Source organism: Mugil cephalus, chromosome 5, assembly GCF_022458985.1.
Source record: "Mugil cephalus isolate CIBA_MC_2020 chromosome 5, CIBA_Mcephalus_1.1, whole genome shotgun sequence".
NCBI lineage: Eukaryota > Metazoa > Chordata > Actinopteri > Mugiliformes > Mugilidae > Mugil > Mugil cephalus.
This window is the reverse complement of record NC_061774.1, coordinates 8,763,214-8,785,374: the sequence shown is the minus strand read 5'-3', so window position 1 is coordinate 8,785,374 and position 22,161 is coordinate 8,763,214. Positions and strand designations below refer to the sequence as shown.

Genomic DNA, 22,161 nt, shown 5'->3' with positions numbered 1-22,161 from the left:
AGAAGGGGGCATACTGCTCTCTCTTTACTCTGGTCTTTTGGTGAATGAGGACTTTTCACAATACCCTCTCCTTTTTCTTTTTTTTTTATTCTTCCACTGGCAAAAAAAAAAAAAAAAAAAAAAAAAAAAACAGCATTTCCCATCGCGTTTCTCCAAATTGTTCTTGCTATATCAAAAACAATTATCCTCAGGTGAAGAATGTGCCTGCAGAATTACAACCATTCCGGGGGGAGAAAGAGGTCTTCACAAATCCGACTGGCTTCCAGGCAGCCAAGACCCCCTCGAAGTGGTCATGAAAAGTGTAACTTTAGCCTCTCAGCTGTACGTCTCAATCCATAATCCTTCCCCAAAAACCTCACGGTAGAGCCGCCTACCACTCCCATGGCGTTCCCAGCCTGTGCCGGGCTGGGCCTGCCTGATTTATGTAGCAGTCCTGTGTCATACTCTCAACCTGAAAGGGATTTGCTCTCCTATATTTACCAGGGTGGTCAGGGCAACTCTCTGGAAACACAGAAAGCCCAGTCTCTGGGCCTCACTCCCAGACAGTTGTTTCACCCTCCTGTGTCAATAACGTGGACAGTTTGGACCTTAACAGAGTCAGATGAGGCTCCAGAGTTCCCATAGAGGGGTGTTTCAGCAGTGCAGAGGTGAGTGTCTTTGTGTGCATTTGCTGGATGTTTATGTGTGGAGGAGTGTCCGCGGCATACAGTAGCTAAGTTCAACGGGCCCAACGAAAACCTCTGAAATGTGGAGACAGACAACATTTCAGCTTTTTAAGTGGTAAAAGTGTGTTTATTGGTCTTTATGTGATTCCATGGCAACTGTTGTTTCATAAAGGCGCAGTGAAATTCCCCATGATATACAGCATGTTCATTTCTATTTCAGGCACAGAAAAGTCTTGGAGGAAAAGGTTTTTACAGTAGTCTCCTGGCAGCTCACGCCAACTGCTACTGAGAAACACTAGATTAAAAATGTATGGATTTCCAGTGAATTATTCTGTCAAAGTTGAAAAGAAAGATGCTAATTGGTGGAATGATAACTAATTGATGACGAGAGTGTAAATTACAGATTTTCAAAGAGCTAAAAGAGCAGAAAGAGCAGTCTTAAGCAGGTCTGTCTATCACAGATTTTCTCTTTGGTGCAGCAGACTTGGGTAAAAAGTACAGATTGTGCTACTCACCAATACAGCATGACTAAGGTTCCAGTAAGTGTTGAGAGCTGAGGACATGTGGGTAGATGAGCTGTTGTGGACGGTGGTGGTCCACCCCGCCACTGTGACAAGTAAACAAGCCAAGGTGACCTCTAGACAGCTGGGTTTATACATCCTGTGGTTGGTTGTCTACGTAGTGCGGCAGTGGAAGCAGCGGGTGGTTGACGCAGACTCTCAGAGAGGGATCAGCTCATCTTATTTTATGCATGTGTGTGTGCGCACGCGCGCGCTAGAGCGCGCACTGGAACTCAAGACGCATGCACGTGAGCGTCCTGTATGCATGTGCAACTGTGTGACGGCCATGTGGTTAATACCAAACTCTGTGTGGCACATTTTGAACAGGAAATGAAAGCCTCACTGCTCAGAACGTGGCCAGCGTACGCCTGATATAACACATTTTCCAGCGCATAGCCTGGTTAACGGCTCAAATTAAGAGACCTTGTTCCTGTTATCACCTCCTGACCAGAATTTTTAAAGAAAAATGGCATGACCAGAGGTAGACATTTGGACCAATGCGAACACAGACAAAATGGCCGCTGTTGCTAAGCTAGCAGAGGAGGAAGAAGATGGAGCTGATGCAACTGCTGCTGCTCGAAAACAGAGCGAAGGTTGACTTTTCGTAATATCAAATGTCGCATCTCGTCGAGTCGTAAAAATTTATTTGAACATTTTTGTCCAGCATTTTGTTTCCGCCGCCGAATGTTGTCCTCGTAGGTTTTTATTTCCGACGTACGGTGAACGCTGTGTTGTGCAAGTGACTTGTTCTGTCAAAGGTTTCCTAACGTTACAGCTTCAAGCCGCCTTTTAAAACAGATGTAATTTACTCTTCTTGGTATGAGATCGTTTACAATTTATACAATTTAAGGGGAAAAAACGGTGTAAATAAACAGCGTAACAGACTTCAGTATTAGAATGAGAGACTACATAAATATTTTCCGCTAGGTTTGTGAGTTAGAGATGAGTAAAATGTGACAGCTTCATCTGAAAGTCTGTTTGAGTCTTTTCATTTTTTTTTTCCAGTTGAAAACATTCACAGTAAGACACAAGGAAAGGCTTCGATTTTTTTTTCATCCTCTCTTTCTCCCTATGCATTAGGTTAACTTTGGGAAATCATGAGAGAAATACTTTTCTTTTCAGTTTTAAGAATAAGACTGGTAAGTTTCCCTCCCAGTATAGTTTCTCACTGATCAAGGATTTGAAAGTTTAGACTGTGGAGGGAAATATATCGTGGAGTTTCACAACGTGGTCCAAAAAAAAAAAGAAAATACACAAACTAACCAAAATCAATGAGAGCATTTTCACTGTTAAAAACACTTTTTTTCTCATTAATCTTATAATCACCAAATTTTTAAAGTGACATTTAGTTATTTTAAACTCCTTTGTTGTTTGCACTTTGACTGCCGCTGACCTACTCACGTAAATACAGTACAAAAGATTGGTAAAGAGCTGAAGATTTGTGTTGCGATTTGTGTGGAAGTGTCACGATAAGTAGGAGGGACACTTCTGACAGTTCAATGTCCTCTCTACAGACAAACATACAAAAAAACAGATGGCATCCTTTCATTTTGCAAACTTAGTGAAGTTTCCCATTTCAGCCTAGGACAAACACAGTTCTTGATCAGAAACTATCGCCGCGTATTTTTTTAAATAGGATGAGAGCCTCCCATTCTAGGCAATGTCCCTTGAAGAAATAAAAAGACTCGGAATACGAGAATCTTGGCAATTAGATGCAACCTTGAAACAGAGAGCTAATGAATTTCATTGTCTTTTGATGCCACACATTAAGTTTTGCGAACGTAAAAAAACAAACAAACAAAAAAAAACAATGGAAAAGAATTACAAAGAAACTTATAAACAGATGGCTTCTTCAACAAACGGCTAAACTAACGAAATGTATGCATAATCACTTTCTGATTGTTCTTGCAGATGCCTTTTTGTCTGACATAAGCCTGAAAACTGCTTCAACTATTCTCACGTAACTTTCTTTTCTTTTTCTGCTGACATTAGGAGAAAATCCTTTATGTCCATTTATAACATTTTTTCCGCAATAGAAAGTATTCGGTGCATGTGAGAGGTAAAAACTATTTAAAAAAAAACAATAACTACACTAATGACGTTTTAAAAAGTAAACCTTGTTGTCGAATCATTTAATACAAATTGTTTTTTATTTAAAACTTCAAAATTGAAATTAATAAATGTCTTGTTTTGTGTTTAGCTTGCAATATTTTTTTTTGTTTTTTAATTTACATCTTTACACGCAGTCAAGCAATTGTTTCATAAACCTATTTTCATCTTAATTTACTGCAAGATATAAAATTAAACAGATAAATAGCACATAACGTTCAAACTTTACCTTGAATTATGGAAACGATATCAAATCAATTATCATTTGTTTGACTTAAATTTTGCGGAAATAACTGAATCAACGACTATCGAAAATTTGAGAGCCGAAAAGCTCAACAATGGCCGACGTTTTATTTTGATTTAGTTTTCACGTCACCGCGCTCGTCTCTTATTTTAATGTTTTCGTTATTAGTGAAATTTCAGGGACTTTACAGTTTCAAAATAATTTTACACAGCGATAAAATCTATGTCAACTGAAAAGTGTACATACATGTAATTAATGTAATCAGAGTGTGTTTATGCAAATGATCGTGCTTTTATTTACGCCTTTCCGGTACAAACTTGGGTTTTGTTTCGCGCTGCCATGAGTATTCTGGATATTTTGTGGGACGGTAATAATGATCATAACTCACTACATAATGATCGTAAAGTGATGCTGATGGTGAACGAGAGTACTGTGAACACAGCGCCAGTGTCCCTTAAGAGAATGCATTCAAGTGGGAGGCCTGCTTATTTCACAGAGGCCCCATTCCCATTTTGTCAAGTTAAATTGATTCACCTGAAGGTAGCGGTCATATTTCTCTCTGAACGTACCTTAAATTAACCCAGCCGTAATTGTAGTGTACAAAAGAGACGTGTCAGAGTTACACCGCTGATGAGAAATAAATAGAGAGCAAGGTTTTGTGGATGGTCTTCAAAGGAGCTTCAATTTCACACCGTCAAATTAAAGCACCTTTATAAGTTAAACTGATGAGAGACATTCCTGCTTCTGGGACTTCGGGCTTTTTAAAACATAATTATAATTTAGGTCATGTGGATGAGCAAAAGTGATAAATATGCTTTTGCAAAATAAATAAATCTTTAACTCTAAATAACTACTTTCAAACTCATTTTTACAAATGCGTCTTTATTATTAATAACCTAAAAGTTTGGCCTCAGTTTTGCTGAACCTCATAACGGCGTATAACAAAAATGTGAATCTGTGCCGTTACCTGTTGTGCAACCACAACAGACCTCTACTGTCTGGACTGAGCACTGCCATCCATTGTTTTTTTTTTTTTGCTCATGGGGTATCTGTTGCCTGTCTCTGAACATTTGCAAATATGACATACGAGATATGAAACCTGCACACATGCTCCTGCCAAAGGTGATGCCTGTTTGAAGGACCTGACGCGAAAGTTTGAGCTGGGGAGATTTCGCAACCTTTACCTTGTTTTTAAAAACACATACTCGCAGCTAGCAAAGACGCGTCGTCAACGTGAAGCATCTGTACTGCAAAGTGAATGCTAAAAGCCCCTAAATGCCAAGCAGTGAATAATATCCTGCCTTAATAAAATCACCACTTCTGAATTTAGATGTATTCAGTGTTATATAACCAGTATGTTGACTCCCAACGTCCTGCAGGTTGTTTATGGTGACATCTTATTGCCTGGTCTGTGAAGTACTGCCAGTATGTGTCTTCATTAGTTTGTATGCACTGCTGGCGTGCACTCACCAGTCACAGCAGTGACAGCCCTTATCCCTCCTCTGTGCCCCAACTCATACTTAAGCCGTGGATTTGAAGGACAGGCAGCTCAGGACAGAACAAGTGCGCCAAAGCAGAGCGTAAGCAAAGCTTTAGAGCATGAGGCCACACTCCTGTGTATCTTTCTTGGACAACAAGCACACCACAGCCGCCGCTTAAAAAGGGACATGTCACAGTTAATGGTTCATCTGATACATAGTCGGGTGTTAGCTTAAAAAAAAAAAAAAAAAGTTAAAGGCCAGAAACACTGAGCAGGAAGTCAGCTGTGGAGTGTGTGAAGCCAGTGTTTTGAAGCCCAGATCCTCACATGTTGTTTTAAAAGCGTCACAGCAAGATGGACCCTGTCTCCCTTCAGCGGAATCATTACAAGTTCGCAAAATTTTGTTAAATTATGGAGGAACAAAATAATAAGAAATTCACAGGGAGCAAAGCAGGCGTTGTTATTACCTTTAAATCTGTAGGCTGAATTCTTTACTCCAAAACGAGAGGTTTCCTCCCGGGGAGCACCAGGAGGTGCTGTAAAGCAGTTAGACTTTGATAGCACAACACCGGCAAAAAACAAACATGGCTGATGAAGGGGTCAGGGCCGACACCAACGTATACTGGTTCAGAGAGTTAATGCAACATTGAGGTTTGTGGAGCTTTTAGAGCCCTGAGCATCAACGTTGAAAGAGATCCCCCTGCACGGCCTCCTACCTGGGGCTGGAGAGCGGAGACGCACCCTGCTATGGCCACAGCTGAAATATTCAAAGTCGTGTCGAAAATTGCAGCGCTGCTGTTAGCATGGTAGCTAAGGAGCATTCAGCAATGCTTAGCACCCCGCGATGCAACATGTCGTAATCAATGTGAAGCTGCATCTTTTTCTAGCAACGAAATCGCTGGACGTCTGTTATTGAATTTATGTCACAATGTTCGCAAATGGATACATTTTGAAGTTGAAATCTAAGCTGGTTTCTGGTTGTAAAAATTCAGGGCATTTCAGCAAAGTATCTTAAACAAAGGTTGCAAGCAGTTTCAGTGCATTTCGGTATCCGTCCATCTGCCCACGTTATCACAAGAAACTCTAGCGATGAAGTGACAAGAACGAGAAAAGATTGGGATTTGTCGGAGAAGAGCGGATTGATTGAGACAATAAACAGTGTTGAACGCTTGAGTTCATCGAGTCCCAGATTAGGCCGAGCAGAAAGTGACAAACTAAAAGACGAAGTGAGGCGACCTGGTTCTCCTTCATCCTCATCTGAAGTGCTAAACCTCACCCTGACTTTGTAACGCTGAGGCTTGTGAGTCACAACTGTGAAGATATAATGTTATTTAAACCCAATCTGTCACCAAATGGAGCGAAAAAAATGCTTGCCAAGTGCACAAATCTAACATCACCACTTATGAGACACACACACTCCCACACACACACCAACACACACACATACACCTCCCTATCGCCATTCTCCATGTCATTATACTAGCAAAATATGCAATTAATAAAAAAAAAGGAAAAAAAGTGAATTTGTGGAGTTGTCATTAACACGATCGCTATCAAAGGTCAGGTTAGACATTAAGGAGTAAGTGACAGAAGTATCAACACTATTATGTGAGTTAATATGACACGATTATGTGAAATAATTAGTTTCCGTAACTGCCAGGTTATTTCAGACGGTAATGAGGAAAAATCCGAAAATATTTTGTTGACGTGATAACATACAGCAATGAATAATTTCTCGGCGGCGAATATCATGGCATCCCTCTTGGGTCTTAGTTGTTGCCTCGGAGCGTGACCCATTTTGCCGTTTAAACAAACCAGAAACACGGCTAATTTTGACAGCTCAATTCATGGATGCCCAGCCCTTATCAAGTCTGCCACCTTCCGCAGCAATATTGAAGTTGGCGACAGACGGGAAAACGCTGGCGTGGCGGTGCCCTGATGGCGCCCAGGTGGTGCTCGTGGTTCTGAAAATGCAGGCTGCCACATGGACATAACGGATAAATGGTTGTCGCGCCCCCCCCAAATCCCCCCCACCCGTGAATGAAAAGTTCGTTTTGCCACTAGTTAACTTTTCCATGGGCAGTGGTTGAATAAATATTCAGGTCCTTAACTTTTACCACACGACAGGAATATTATCACAAGTTAGTCTTTGCAGTATCATTTTCAGAATATTACCATTACCGTGGTATTTATATGTTGTAGCTTGACACAACGGGGCTAATTTGAACCTTTTTCACCGCGGTGGTGGAGGTTAATCCTTTGTGATGTGTCATGTCATAAACAGACAGATTATCGGCGCAAAACGTGTAAAACGTGTATCTGTAAAATAACCAGCGACTACAGCTCATTGTAAAAAGTAGAATAGTATCATAGAACTATTAAGTAGCAGCAGACCAAAGCGCTCCTGAGATAATTATATCTTGGAAAATATGTTCGTTTTATCGTAGTACGAAGTGCGAAATCATTCCCAGATGTTTGAGCAGGCACCAGGAATTTCTATAATTTTATAATTTAAGTGCAGTGTCAGTGTCAGTGTCATTTTACGGCTAATAAATTCACATCACTGTGTGTTCTGTGTTATCGTTCCGTTGCAAAGTGACCTAATGAGAGTTCACGGACTAATGCGATGTAGTGGAGATCTGTGTAGTTTCCTATAATTGATATTTTTGTGATAGGGTGCTCTTTTTCGTGTGTGATTTGCGCATTTTGTCCCAAAAACGGAATCGCAAGTACAGGTCTTTGGTTTGTATATAGGTTAAAAATAATCTCTCTCTGGGACGAATAGCGCTGAAACCTACTCAGGCGGTTTGACTTAATCTTTATGAAGGTCGCAATTCTGCTCAATTACTTTCCATCGGTTTTGTTTAAATCAGCAGATCCGCTGTATAATAGAATGGACCAACTTAAGTACACTAAAAATATATCATTCAGGCATTAGAATTCAAACTGCTGAGTGAAGCCGTACTTGCAACCTCGGGGCCGTTTTACTTTAAGTACCAAATCAACATGGCTGCAGGGCTTGTAAGAATAATAATAATAATCTGAAAGAAAAAATAATATATTGCCAAAATGAAATTGGCAAAGAATACAGGGTGTGCACGTGGCAGTGGGCTGCTCCATAAAGACATCTGCTGATTACACAGTTTGGGGAGGCCTAGTAGAGAGGAGCCTGGCAGTGAAACGTGTAAAGAGATTGAGACCACACGACAACTGCTGAAAGAACACAGCACTCAGACCCTCACAGCCAGTCGCTCTGTGCATGAAGCCACAGAGATGTGAAGCGGAAAGTTGCCTTCACTCTATTTTAGCACTACAAGAGAACCTGGGCTACCCAGGGTGGCAGAATAATATTACGCCGCCAAAATCCAGTCGAGGACTTACTTATTTTGGTCAGGCATACTACTTGGCAGACGCACAATACACCCAGCATAGGCTGGATTGAAATGTTCACTGCTATTGTGAAGTGTTAGGGGAACAGAAAAAAAAAATCTGGGGCAGTTTGAACATGTTCTCTCCATACATCCGCTGTGTGCTGCGTTCACCTTCCCAAGATGGTGGCAAATTGGTGTCTGTCGGGGCTGACAGTGACATGCCTGCAGACAGGTCTGCCGACATGCAACCCCTGCACGATGTTGTGTCAGTGCTCCGTGTGTTAAGTGGAGACAGAGACCTGCTTCAGGTGGCACATGTGCAACAGCATGGCTCCCCAGAGAGAAGTGCCGCAGGGACGCACTGCAGATATCTTCCTACACGCGGCAGAAAGGCCGGCCCCGAGAGCCCCGGCACGGCACACAGAGCCTCTCACCTAACGAGGCCGGACCCCTGCACGTAGGAAACGCCCACACCCTCCTGCCACTCTCCTTTTAGATTTGATATTGAATCAGTACCGTAGCTGTCACCTATGATTTTCTCATCAACCATCTCATGTGGTTATGTATCTTCAAGGTTGACTTCAAAGTACAAACAAACAGAAAGCATTCGGTACGGAGAGTGAAAGTTTAAATGAAAATTCAGCGGTTGAAGTGTGGCAATCTTCAAATAGAATTGCACCATGCTGAAGCATAAACAGAATGAACTTAAAATTAATGGAAAGAATTTAAGTTTTTTTTTTTTATTATGTGACGAAAACTAGAACCGCATTTATTTATTTCTTTTTTTAATTTCTTTCTTTTTTTTCTGGGCATATATCAGTGCAACTGCATGTGAGAAAAAGTTTCATGCTTGATTTGTTTGGATATGTTTCTCTGGTTTGTTACACACAGGCTCTACAACTGACATACAGATTCAGAAAAGAAACAGACGGACCGGAGAGAGTCAACTATCTGTTCTTTTATCTTTTCCCTTTTATCACATGTCTATAAATATTGGCTGGAACAACCTTTCCTCAGTGGGCTTCAGGTACTTTTTTTTCCAACAAGAGTGCTCATTATGATTGGGCTTAGTGTTATTTGGAGAGATGGCAATCTGAAACAGCTTTTTAACATTTTTTTTTTTTTTTTTTTTACTGGGCAAATGTAAGTTTTTCTTTTTTTATCTTGAGATAACCTGATAAACATAGCGTTGAATCTTAATCGAAGATTATCTCTAAATTATGTTGAATTTAGCCCCGTCTGTGCTAAACTGACATGTTTACACTGGGCTTTGGTTTCATCAGGACATCTGAGGGCATCTGGTTCTGCCTCTGCTGGGCCATGCGCGTCTCTCTGATCATGTTTAGCCAACGTGTCCTACGTGTTGTTTTGCCTAAGCCTCCTCTCTTCCCCTGACCTCTCACCCGGGCTCTCTCCTTTTCTTTGTTGTTCAGGTCAGAGTCCGTGCACTCACGCCAACGCAGCCACATGGCCACGTTTTGGTATGCAGATACACAGACGCAGGTAAGTCTGGTCCAGGTGCACCCCACAGTGATCCCAATCCACTCTGCTTCACCCCACAGCTCTCAGGTCAGGCCTAGGGCCCAGCGGGTTTCCAGCACAGGTCACAGAAGGCCTCAACATCCCAGAGATGAGACTCCAGACTGGCATGAAGAGGAGTGTTTGATGTGGCTCAGAGCAGGGCTATGTTACCAACTTACTATGGATTTAATTAGCTCCAGCAGCCGCTACTTTCTAGTTGACAGGCCCTCGCAAACTCCACTGTCTCCGTAATCTCTTACAGGTGACTGTCAGTTGCATGTCAGCTCGTCGTACAGCGTCAGGATGCGTGTTCTCCTTTAAGTCCGGTGCGCTTGAGAGCCGCGTCGTTGTTTACCAAGCTAATTAACTGTGAAGTGACTGTAGACGGGATTCAAATGAAGGAAAAAAAAAAAAAGTTATAATGACCACAGCATGTTTCCAAATATGTTATGCAAATATGTCTCCAAGTGCCAATCCCTCTCCATTACTGTCGTTATTTTATTTTTATTACTATTTTTATTTTTTTTACAGGTTTTCTATCTTTTTTTTTCGTGGATGCAATCACGATAAAGCGACAGCGGAATTCTCCCGGCAACAGTATAAGTGTCACTTTGCATTCTTTATCTGGATTTCCAGCTCGCACAAAGACGTCTTAAACACTTAAAATTGCCCTCTGAGGACCGGCAGCAAGAAATTGATCTCAGATTAGATGACTGCACCTCGTTCCCCGCTCCCCTTTGTCATTCCCGAGTTGGTGGATCTTTCCTTAAAACTCCACCAGAGACGAGAAAAGGGAGACTTCACAGCTGGCTATGGCATACTAATACCCTGGACTCATTAAATTAATGGGGGCCAGATTCCTCTTACTGAATGTGCACTGATGCCCTTTGAGTTTGCCGGGGCTAGAGGGTGTGCAGCACTTTGAAAGCTCTGACCGGCATATTGAACATGCTTTAATGGAACCCTTTTGAGACTCCTGGTAGGATGCTCAGTAACTCTTTGCCTTTAAGTTCCCGCACCTCTCTGTGTGATCTTGCCAGATAGCCACTCTATCCTCGGATTCAGGCCTGAAGAGGGGGAGGGGACCATATGCGTTAAATGAGGCCAGAGGTGTCCATATCTCAGCAGAGGCCATTCTTTCCTGGAGATGTGAATCTGTGAGACGCGGTGCTGAGCAAGCTTTGATGTAGAAAGGTGCTCAGCGTAGGACTGAAACAGGAGGCTTACAGTCCAATATTCAGTGGGTTTCCCTTCGGGGAGGAGAATCCGGCATCTCGTTGGACAGTCGTTCATAAAGTGTTGATTTAATTACTCCATTCTGCTTTTCTAAGTCTCCGAGGCTGCACCGGGATGAAAAACCCTGAAATGGCCATTATGAACATCACTGCCCATTTAATGTGTAGGCACCTCTGCGAATTACTCCATAATAAACGTAAGCCGTAGGAATTTAGAGAATCCATTTTCATTGCCAAGGGTAACAATAGCGGGATTTCAAGGTGTAAAGAGCAAAGTAAAAGATATTGTTTTTCATGGCGGCGTATTACAATGACTTAATACGATGAGGGAAATAGAATATTAATATATCAATTTTGCATATTTGCCCAACAGCAAAAAGATGAATTGATAAGAAGAGAAAGCTGGTGAACTTGCATTAGCATGACAATAAAGTCCCTTTTACAGAACTAATATGTCTTCCATATAGTTATCAGAACCACAAGTACTGGATGTTATAGAATTTATAGAATTCAATCTCAGCGACGTTAACATATTAAGATAAGAATCGTTTAAGGTTTAGTGATTTTTATAATACTAAAGGAGCCAGACAAAAACACGTAGGTTATTTTGAACTGAAGGGACATTTTGATTTAAAGATAATCCTCCTTTCAGTTCCGCTCTATCATCTTGACTACATGCCCTCGAAAAAAAAAAAAAAAACACATCACTGACAATGATGAGATTATACACAGTCAGGAACAAGGTAGCAGGAGTCATCCTGGCTGGGTTGAAATACCCTTTAAACACACAGCTGCACAAGACGAGTGGCGGGCATCTACAGTAGGACACCGACAAGATGTTGCGCCTGAGCCAACGATACTCTAGCTGCTGAATGCAGTGAATAAACAGATATCCAGTCGAGCTGAAAATGGCTGACTCAGGTGCGTGGTTGAGATAGCACCGAATCTCTGAATCTACAACTCTCTCTCTCTCTCTCCCTCTTCATCTTAGCCTTTGCGTGTGACAAAACAGCACTGTATACCTCTTTACAGAAATTCATGTTGGGCAATCATTTGATTTTCGTAGCTAGCTTTGACGGTAATGATTTCATGAAGCCTTTGATTTGGGCTCGATCACCATGGCTGCAACATTGCTGGATATCGCTCCTCATTAGTGATTCCATAAGCAGGGAGCACTGCACTGTTGTAGCGGCTGCTACTTACATGCCTCCCACCCTAAAGTGTGGCAGTAATTTATTCTCTCCCCAGTGCTCATCATCCTGATGCAACTCACACAGTGACAAGAATCCATCTCGGTGGTACCTGGCAACGAGGCAGGGGGAGGGGTGAGAGGAGGGGGATCACATATTTTGTGATCACAATCAGACAGGAGAGGACAGGCAGCTTCAGTGTCATATTCACCCCCACTAGACTGATCTGGCTTTTTATCAAATATATGCACAAAAAGTCGTTCAACAAGTCTCGCTGAGTTTTAAGAAGGAAGGTAAAACCTATTCACTGATCTGATCCCATATAAGCCATCTTCTGCTGCCAAAAGTTTTTTTTTTTTTTTTTCTCAGAGTATCGCTTGAGAGCTTCACAGTTAGGTACTACATAAGAGAGCATGATTCATTTGGCAGCGTGCATTGTCCGGCTTCAAAAACCTAAAGCTAGCCAGAGACACCACTGTGGGCTGTTTTCAGCTTCAGAGAAGAGAAAGAATTTGGGCTGAGCTTAGGCCGCCCTTCCCCATCCAGAGATGGACTCTTTTTCATCTTATCGCGGTCTTAGTGCATTGGTGTGGTGACTATGTGCTTCACAGGTGGGAGCCTGCCTCTGTCAAATAAGCTAGTTCACTAAGGATGGGATTTGCCGCTGTTATTTTTCTATTAGGGAAGAATTATGCTAAGCCTTTAGAGGCCATCTTTGCGTTGCCATGGCAGCCCATATTTCCTACCGGGTTGCGACCTTGAATGACTACAGTGCAAAGCCAAGTAGCCCCCGAACCCTTTGAGGATTAGAACCAGTGTCTCATAGTTATGCAAAACACCTCTGATATGATTGAACTCTGAATGGATGAATGACAAACTTTATTGAGATCGCCTCTCTTTTCTTCCTCTGATTATTGTCACCTGATTATTCCCGATCACTCTGCGTGGCTTCAAATGCGGCCCTTTCAGTTGGCAGTTGTTTGGGGCAAGTACTCTAAAGAGCTTTTTCATGTCACATCTTTGACTGTTTTATCACGGAAAGGGAAAATGGAAATTGCGGTGGTACAAATGTGATACTAATCCATTTACCTCAACCTGCATTACTACAGGAGGTATGACAATTTTAACTGCATGCTCCATCTTCTAAGCTGGTTAATAGCTCATTAACCAATGATTTTTAGATGATCTTTTGGAATCATAGATGCCGGTGTTAGTTCTAGTTAGATCTATAAATTACAGCTGGTCGGGCCAGCACAGATCAACTCATTTTTCTCAACCTCAGCTGTTGTAACCCTGTAGTTTATGCTTACCAAAACAATCGCAGGTCAAACGCCTGGCGCAGCCAAATCAAGAGAATTCGTTTTCCCACTCTATTTTGTCACAGCGTTCCGAGCTGTTTTCAGACCAGCCATCAAAGCATCAACTCTATTCGGAGACATGTATAGACAGCTACTCAAAGCTGACACAGACGTGAGGCTTTGAAAGTATGAGATTGACACTATTGTGGTCACAAAGCACAACAGGAGACTACTTTGAAGGGAAAAACGCTTTGAGTATCGGATTTCACTTCAGAAATAGTGGCCGAAGACGAGCTTGACTATTAGAGGTGTTGAATTGGTGTACGTTAAACAACAAAACCGCGCGCACCACTTGCTACTTCCGCGTCTGTGTCCAAAACAGGAATAAGGGAGGGTCAGAACTCTGTGAAAAATGCGGTGAAAGTTTTGAAACCCCCCAAATAAATATGTCACTTTTTTTTTTCCTTCTTACTTCCGTATCTTGGGACGGTGCAGGCTTGAGATGCAAATAAAAAGTTGACAATGTATCCAAGCGAGGAGTACTTCTTTTTTTTTTTTTTACTTGACAAAATAAAGTGCTGCTATCATAGCCACGTCTTGTTGGCAGTTTGGGAATTGATCAGTCTCAATCCCATGCTGCATCTTTGTCAACTGGCAGGTCTGCTGAAGTTGACACATTTTCTGACAGTGCCTTGTCAATGACTGCGCTTGAGTGAAATCCCCAGCCATGTTTGCTCACCGCCAAAGTGGTATCTATCATCTTATTTTTTTTGACAAACTCGTCACACCCATCTCTCAGTCTAATTGGTCTTTGAGGTTCCCGTAAGACAAAGACTGCTAATCTTACTGTTTGCGCGTTTGAACAGTGCTTTGCCATTGAATACTTCTCAAGTCTTTGAGCTTGTGTTCAGCGAAGTTTGAAAAACATGACAGTCACATTTTAGGTGCTCTGATGTCACACAGTCTTTCTGGCTTAAAAGTTCACTCAATATGAGGTTTGGTCTACTTTGATGTGCGGTCTCTAGTGATGCGATTTTAGCATGCTATCTGCCTCTGCTGTTCTCTGTCACCCACTACTGCAAAGACTGACATGGGAGCTGCCAGAGCTGAGATTCAGCCTTTTATTCCCGGTGACTACAAATTAAAGGTAAATTCAGGCAGCACCATGACAAGCAGAAGGTACAAACTTCTACTAGTATTTACTCCTGCAAGAGAGACTATTCTTAAAAACTTAAGATATAGACTTTACCTGTGATCATGTAAATATGTTTCCCTGTTCATAGGAGGACTAAAAAACGTTATTTTTATTGTCTGATAAGCTTAGGAGCCTCTTCCTCTTCAAATAGCATGCAAAACAAAGATATCAAGCACAGCTTTAGTAATGCATCTGCTGATTCATTTACATAAACAAGCTCACCTGCTCTTTTGTTAACGGAATAACACCCCTGGAAAACACGCAGCGAAGTTTATTTATGACTTATTCATTTAAGTTTTAAAATATCCCCCCTGAAACACGTTACATTTCATTTCCTGCTCATTATGCAACATCCCCTGTCTCAACATGAGATGGTGAAGTTGCAGTTCTGTGAGGAGTGGGGTGGGGTGGTGGTGGTGGTGTAGGGGAGGGAGGGGGACGCTCGTTGATAAAGATCTAGTAATCTTGTTTTATGCTTATGGCGGCGAGAGGAGATCCTTCGCCCCCCTGCGACGCGACGCTCACCTGAAGAAGCAACCGGGGCTCCGCATGACTCCTCTGCTGCTCACATCTCCGTGTCCTGAGAATTGGGATTTAGTGAGGATTAAAGGAGAATATTTCAATTTAGAGCCGGAATTTACCTGACTGTGCCAAAGTAATTACGCGACCCCCTTCCGGAAAAAAAAAAAAAAAAAAAAAAAAAAATGCAATTACGGAAACGGTGGAACACACCTACAGACGTGGAGGCAATAAATGGCTCTAAGTCGAATAAAGAGGAAATCGAGGACTGTAATAAAAGTAATTAAAAAGACGTCGCAGCAGCCAGAACTCTAAATTTATTATACTAAATAGTCAATAGGTGACAGAACAGAAAATAAAACTGCGCCATTCATTTAGTCCTTACCTTAACGATCCCGTTAACCATTTAGTGTCTGGATCCTATTAATGTTATTTTAGGTTAAATGCAATTAAAATCGTTTTCTGCCGAGAAGGCTGCTTGAAGATATTCAAGGACTAATTTGTGATTATTATTTTTATTATTGCTATTACTATTTTCAGTTCAGAAACACATCGTGCATATTACGGTTTTAATATGAGCAGGGCGGATGTCACTTGGATGCGTTCAAAGAATACAAAATAAAAAGAATCTAGGATATCTCCCTTGAACATGAATTTATGATCGCAGGAAAATTGCGATTGCATCACTCCGTGTGTGCCAGAAGAGCACAGGCGAGGATAACTAATTTCATGTATATGTGTTTTTAATCATTTCTGATAAAGGCATTTTCAAAATTAGAGCTTCCCAATGCACGACAGTACTTCTGGGCAATTTTGGAAATCGCGTTACAACTCTAAATGCACTGAAACTAACGTTAAAGTGAATTTTAAGCTTGGAGTTAGGCTGTGTTGATTATTTCTGGGTATAATACATGTAATATGCGTCTTTTTTTAATTTATTCACTGTTGACTGATGACATAGTCTTGGATTGAAAGCAAAAGCGCAGAAGCTATGTTTATGTGCATTGTTATAACGTGTATTGGGGAATTTTTTTAATTAAATTAGGTGCTTTTACTCGTCTGTGTGGCTTGTTTAAATGTTGTACTGAGAATGGTTTCGTTTTAAAAAAAAGACTTGTAAGATTAATGCAAATAAAAAGCCTTGGATTATTTTTTTAAATACAATTCAGTTTCCCTCGTCAGTCGCCTCTGGTAGTCTGTCGTCTTTGCACATTTTACAGCGCGATCATTTAAATGTTGCATTATTAATAGTAATTTTTTAACATTTCGAACTTGTAAGAACACGTATAATAGGTGAATGGTGCTTTAAAATGAGCGAATTCACATTTAAATCCACGCTGCGGAGCCGCACTCTCTTGTTTGGGTTTGGTGTAGATTGTATCAGTGATTATTCGTTTTGCCTTTCATCACATGAGAGAGAGAGGTGGGAAAAAAATCTACCTCTGTTCTGTCTGTGGTGCGCGGAGGACGAGACAGAGGCCCTCTGTGGGTATATCCCATGTAAACAGGGCCCTGTGCATTGTGTAAATTAGGTGGATTAGCCCCTGCTTTTGTTGGACATGGTGTGTACACACGGACACTGATTCAGCCCTCCTAAAGCCATTTGGGCCCTCACCACGTTAAGGAAGTCTTGCATTCCCAAACCTCCATCTGGAGGTGATCTAAAAGGGGGGCTTCCTAATGAAGTAACTCAGCATTCGTCATTGTGTTGGTTCAGTGTTTGTTTGGCAAAACGCGAAAACGCCCGGATTCGGAGAATCCATTATAGTTAACAAAAAACGAATAGAAAACATCCTGCCCCGGTGTCTCAGGCTCAGCAGATAAAGACCAGGACAAACCCACGAACCAGTGGACGCTTTTAATTATCGAATCCACGATCGTTTCGGTTCGACTGATTGATGGTTTTGATTGACGAGACACAACACGCGCGCGCGCACACACACACAGACACACTCATCGCCCACCTGCCGCGCGTTCACGCGAGCGCGCGCATCCTGCCGGCCTATTAAGAGGCGCGCATATTAACATTTGCGCAGTATTTCTTATTAATTCCGGATTGTTCAAAACTAGTGAATGTTACTTTTTAAGAAAAAAATAAATAAAAATTTATTTTGGAGCTGGTTATATAAATAATCCCGGGATCTATTTTATCTTCCTATCAGCCAATTTTCATCCAAATGTTTTAAAGGCGCTGAGCGGCTCACCTCCCTCAAGCCTGCCAGATAGCTTCAAGGGCATGCTATTTTAACGCTATCTCATATTCCGTGCTTTCATTTTGTGGGAACTTGACGAGGGGGAGAAATATAAGGTCCATTTATTCAGCCTGTTCCTCTGTTAAAAACTTTTATTTACTCCGCGTCCTTGATAAGAACATGAAACGCGAGGAAGAGGAAACGTTATTTAATCGGACACCAATTACCGTCGAATTGGCCTAAATCTAGCATCGAGGTCCTTTTATCACTTCAGTGGCGAAACTAAAGCTGATTGCAAAATAGTTTAAACGAGGATTTTTGATAAGGAGTTAGGAGACAGAGATCAGAAGGCCTGAGGGCCCATGGGTGACGATTTCATAATTATTCATCCACCTGTGGCGTCGAGGTTTCTGCTGATTCTTTTTACACTGAAAAATAAGTAAGTTGTATTTTTTTTCTCACAGTATTCGCTGCCTTTTATTAAAACTTTGCCGTTGAAGAATAGATTAATAATTGAAAGAGTAGAAAGGTGCGGCCGAAATTCTGAGATGAAAATCCTTTAAATATTTTCTTCTAAACTTCACCTTTTGGTTTGACGGATGACCCCTCTCTCATTGTTACACAGGAATAGAGTAACTCAAATGGCCTAAAATATCCCCATTTCATCCATCGCCACCCGTCACATCTAGAGAGAGAACAAACCCACCTTCTTCAAAGGCACAGAACTTTGGTATTAAAGTTATAATTAAGATAAAACGAACATTTAGCATCACTGGAGCTCGCAGGGCTTTTGATTTTTCATCACTCACATGTAAAAAAACAAAAACAAAAAAAACAATAATAATAATAATAATGAAATCCTGTTTGTATTACATTTCAGAAGCGCTGAGTGACTTTGATTCTGCTTAATATGAAATGATTCCCCGTCTTTGTGTTTGTTTGTGAGTAAGCGGATTAGACTTAAATAAAGAAGGGTTTCAACACGTGGCGATAACCTCGTTCAAAGAGCGAAGCGATAAAGGAGGTCGTCGCACTTTCTTTATTTCCTTTATTTTATTCGCGTTTTTTAAACAACATATAAAAATATCACCACGCTTCATTCAGCTGAATTAGCTGATACGCGTCAAAGTCAGTCTCTTTCCAAGTAACATTTGGAACTAAAATTGCATTTGTTTTTTCTTCAGAGCCATGCGCATTTTAAGGAAATCCTCCAACATGTTGCGATTAAGTGTAAAATTCACATTTCTTCTTTCATTATCCTGGAAAGTGTTTTCATACAGTGTCCAGATGGTGAAACTACTCTTTGTTTTTGCACGCGGCTGAAAGTTTTAATTAAACATTTCCTCCGTGTTTTATGAAGCAGAGAAGTCTGTTGCTTTGAGCTACTTCATCAATCAAGGGGAGTTCAGCAACTACTTCAAAGCAAAATGCTTCTTGAGTCACTGGTGCAAAAAAAAAAAAAAGAGAGAGAGAGAGAGAGAGAGAGAACTAACTGTATCAGATTTTTTTTTTTACATTTAAATATAAGTAGTATCTCTGTTTGGAAATATGTGAATATCATGTTCCAGTGTAATTTGATGTAACTGATTCACCCCCAGACTTCCCTCTACAGGTGACAGTAGAGGAATTTTGTTGGCGGAGGGATTGGTCATTACCAGATTTAATATTTGTAACTGCAGCACAGATATAATGAAAGATGAAGGCAAAGCTTTACATTGAGAGGCCTGCTGATAAAGTACATACACCATGTTTCACATCATTGCATGAAACTGAACGAACTGAACGCATATGTATTATGAAACGAAATGAGCGACTTGATAAAAGTGGCTTTATTTTATCTTAATGGATTTAAGGGTCATTTTATTCATTACACCGTTGTATACTTGTATTTGCATGTCTAATTTTGCACCGTACAGTATGTCTGCAGAGTTAATTGTGCCTAATTGTATGTGTCCTGGAATGTGTGGGCTCATCATACTTGTCTTGTTGTCTGTGCTTCCATGTGCCCGTGTGCCAATGCAAATGTGTGCCCATATGTGGGTGTATGAGTGCTCCACTGTTACTCCGCGCCTGTGTGTATGTGTGTGTGTGTGTGTGTGTGTGCCCATGTGTGTTGTATGAAGCCTATTAGTGGAGTTTAACCCCTGTGTTCAGGGAGTCACATCCCCTCAACACACCAGGCTCCATTCTTACTGCAGCACGTTAACATTTTACTCTCTTCCCTCCCCACCCACCCTGTTCACTTTTGTCCTAAGAGGGCAATTAAGGAAACAAACGTTTTCCCCAAGATAAGCTGGCAACCAGCTTTGCATACTAATGCAATGCCAAGTGGTTACAAATAGTGAGTGCTCTAATTACCGGCACTATTTTCAATCAGAAATTGCTCAATTTCCCAGGATGAGGTCTCCATGGCTGGAGAAAAAAAACACAACCTGACAGAGGCAAGAGACAATCATTTCTATGTGTGTGACTGATTTCGCCTGCCTACGTGCGTGCGTGTGTGTTCACGTGCTCACATGTGTGCATGCGTGTTGGTGCAAATAAATTTGTCTGCCTCTGCGTGCGTAGACCCCGGCATGACCCACTCTATCGCTGCTGCCCTTGACAAGTCAAGAAATGGATCCTGTCAGCCTCTAAAGCATTTAGCACCACAATTATCCCCTTTCACAGCCCGGCTGCATTAATGTAAGCCACACCAGGCAGTAGTTGCCACTCAGTGATGAGCACGATGTGGTGAACCATTGCTGGGTGAGCAATTTGATGCAATTGTGTTGCTGTGTGATCATCAGTGCAAATCAGGGCCTGCTCATTTATTAAGCAATTTCTGTTGGAGAAAATTAGAAGGAAGGCTCTTTTAATTTGGCAGGAGATAGTAATATCTCTAAAAGCAACCATAATGCATAATGTGGCTGACATCAAACCAAAAAAAAAAAAAAAAAAAGGAGGAAAGGGAGGGCGTGACTGAGAAAGAATCAACCCATCAGGGAGGGGTCAACTATTCTGAGAGGAATGGCCATCCTCATGTGGTCACCAGGAGCAGGGGGCAGCGCAGACCAAAGTGACAACGACTCGCTCTCCGCATGCGAGAGTGAGTCACTCCATAGGATGCGCATGCAGGACCCATCCGTTGGCCTTAGCTGACCTTTAGCTCTGACGGTGGCTAATGGAGGGCTGGCCCCCGATCAATGCACTGAGAGACTGGGCTCCCTATCCTTGCCCTTTCACCAGGCCAGGAAGGGAGGGATGCTGCCAGGAGCCACGCCGCGGAGCTATCGACCCTGCCACTTTCCCATCCTGTGGGTGACAGCTGCGGTGCCAACGAGCCTGGGGACGCCACGCTGCCCTGCCACGTAGGAAGGACGGCCAGCAACTCTGCCTCGGTGCTGACGGGGAGGGAAAGTCACAAATGATCTGCTCGTGAATGTCACATCCATGTAAACAACCCCAGCAAACACTTTGCTGTTGAGTTGAGTCCGATACGGTGACCTGTTCCACTGTGACAAAAAAAACAAAAAAAATGTTTTCGACTCAAAACTTTTTCTGAATCTGTTTCAATGTAAGTTTTACCGAGTTACAAAAAATGTTTGAGGATGTGCAGCTGAAAGTAGAGGTTGTATAAACAAAGGAAAAGTTGCCACAGATGCTTTTAACAACATTGGGTTAAAAATGGGTTCTTTTAAATTTACTTCAAATCGTGTTGAGTACAGTCGGACCAAATGCTGGGAATGCAACCTTTTGTACGTAAAAAGTTGAAGTCACATCTACAAAGCCCCGATCCCTGCATAATCCTTTGTAAACTGTTAAAAGTTGTGTTGGCAATTTAAGTGTTTTTGGCATGTGTTGTGCACTTAAAGTGTTACCGTAGGGAATATATTTTCTCATGCTGCACCATGTTGCTAAGATATGCCTGATGTTGTGCTTCCTAGTGTACTTTGTAACGCAGATGGCACACCACTGTATACCTTTTATCAGAGCACACACCCCCCCAACACACACACACTTTTTTTTTTGTCAACAGACAATGCTTACATAAAAACACAAAACAATATTTAGTGTGCATTTTAATTGCGCAGGGTTTCAAACGTGACGACACTCAAAACAATAGCAGATAAAACATTCATTCCATATGGAGAGAGAAAAGAAAAGATCCAAGCGGATTAGCAGATTGTTCTTTTTATTATCATTAACATTAATGTGGTTCTGAAGCCCTGCGTGACCCTCCTCACAGCGGCACTTTATCTCAGAAGTCATTCATTAGAACAAACAGAAGGCAGGCAGGAAGACGGCGCGTAAGAGACATGTGGAGAGAGCAGAGTGTAAAATAAATTAGATTGTTCCTATTTGATGAAGCACTTTGAGACGGTGAAGGGAAGCATGCGTCGCACATTCAAAGGAGATCCAGAGATACAGTATTTGCAGATGAAGATGAAGATGCTGTGTGCAGCCCGTGATCCAGTTGTTTGGTTTTTGTGCTGTGCGTGTAATCACAGCCAGCTCTTACTGTCCAATTTGGATTGTAAACTCCCAGGAAACCTTGGAGTATGGGCCTGAGTGAACGTTCGAGTTGATATTGGGTTACGCT

The 22,161-nt window shown here is 41.8% G+C and overlaps 1 long non-coding RNA gene across 1 annotated transcript; it reads left to right on the top strand.

Moving 5' to 3' along the window:
* The first annotated feature begins 250 nt into the window (after positions 1-250).
* On the top strand, positions 251-21,589 carry LOC125007686. The gene is made up of 3 exons (XR_007112761.1): positions 251-647; positions 9,863-9,932; positions 20,808-21,589. It is a non-coding gene; the product is annotated as an uncharacterized LOC125007686 (long non-coding RNA).
* The last annotated feature ends 572 nt before the right edge of the window (positions 21,590-22,161 follow it).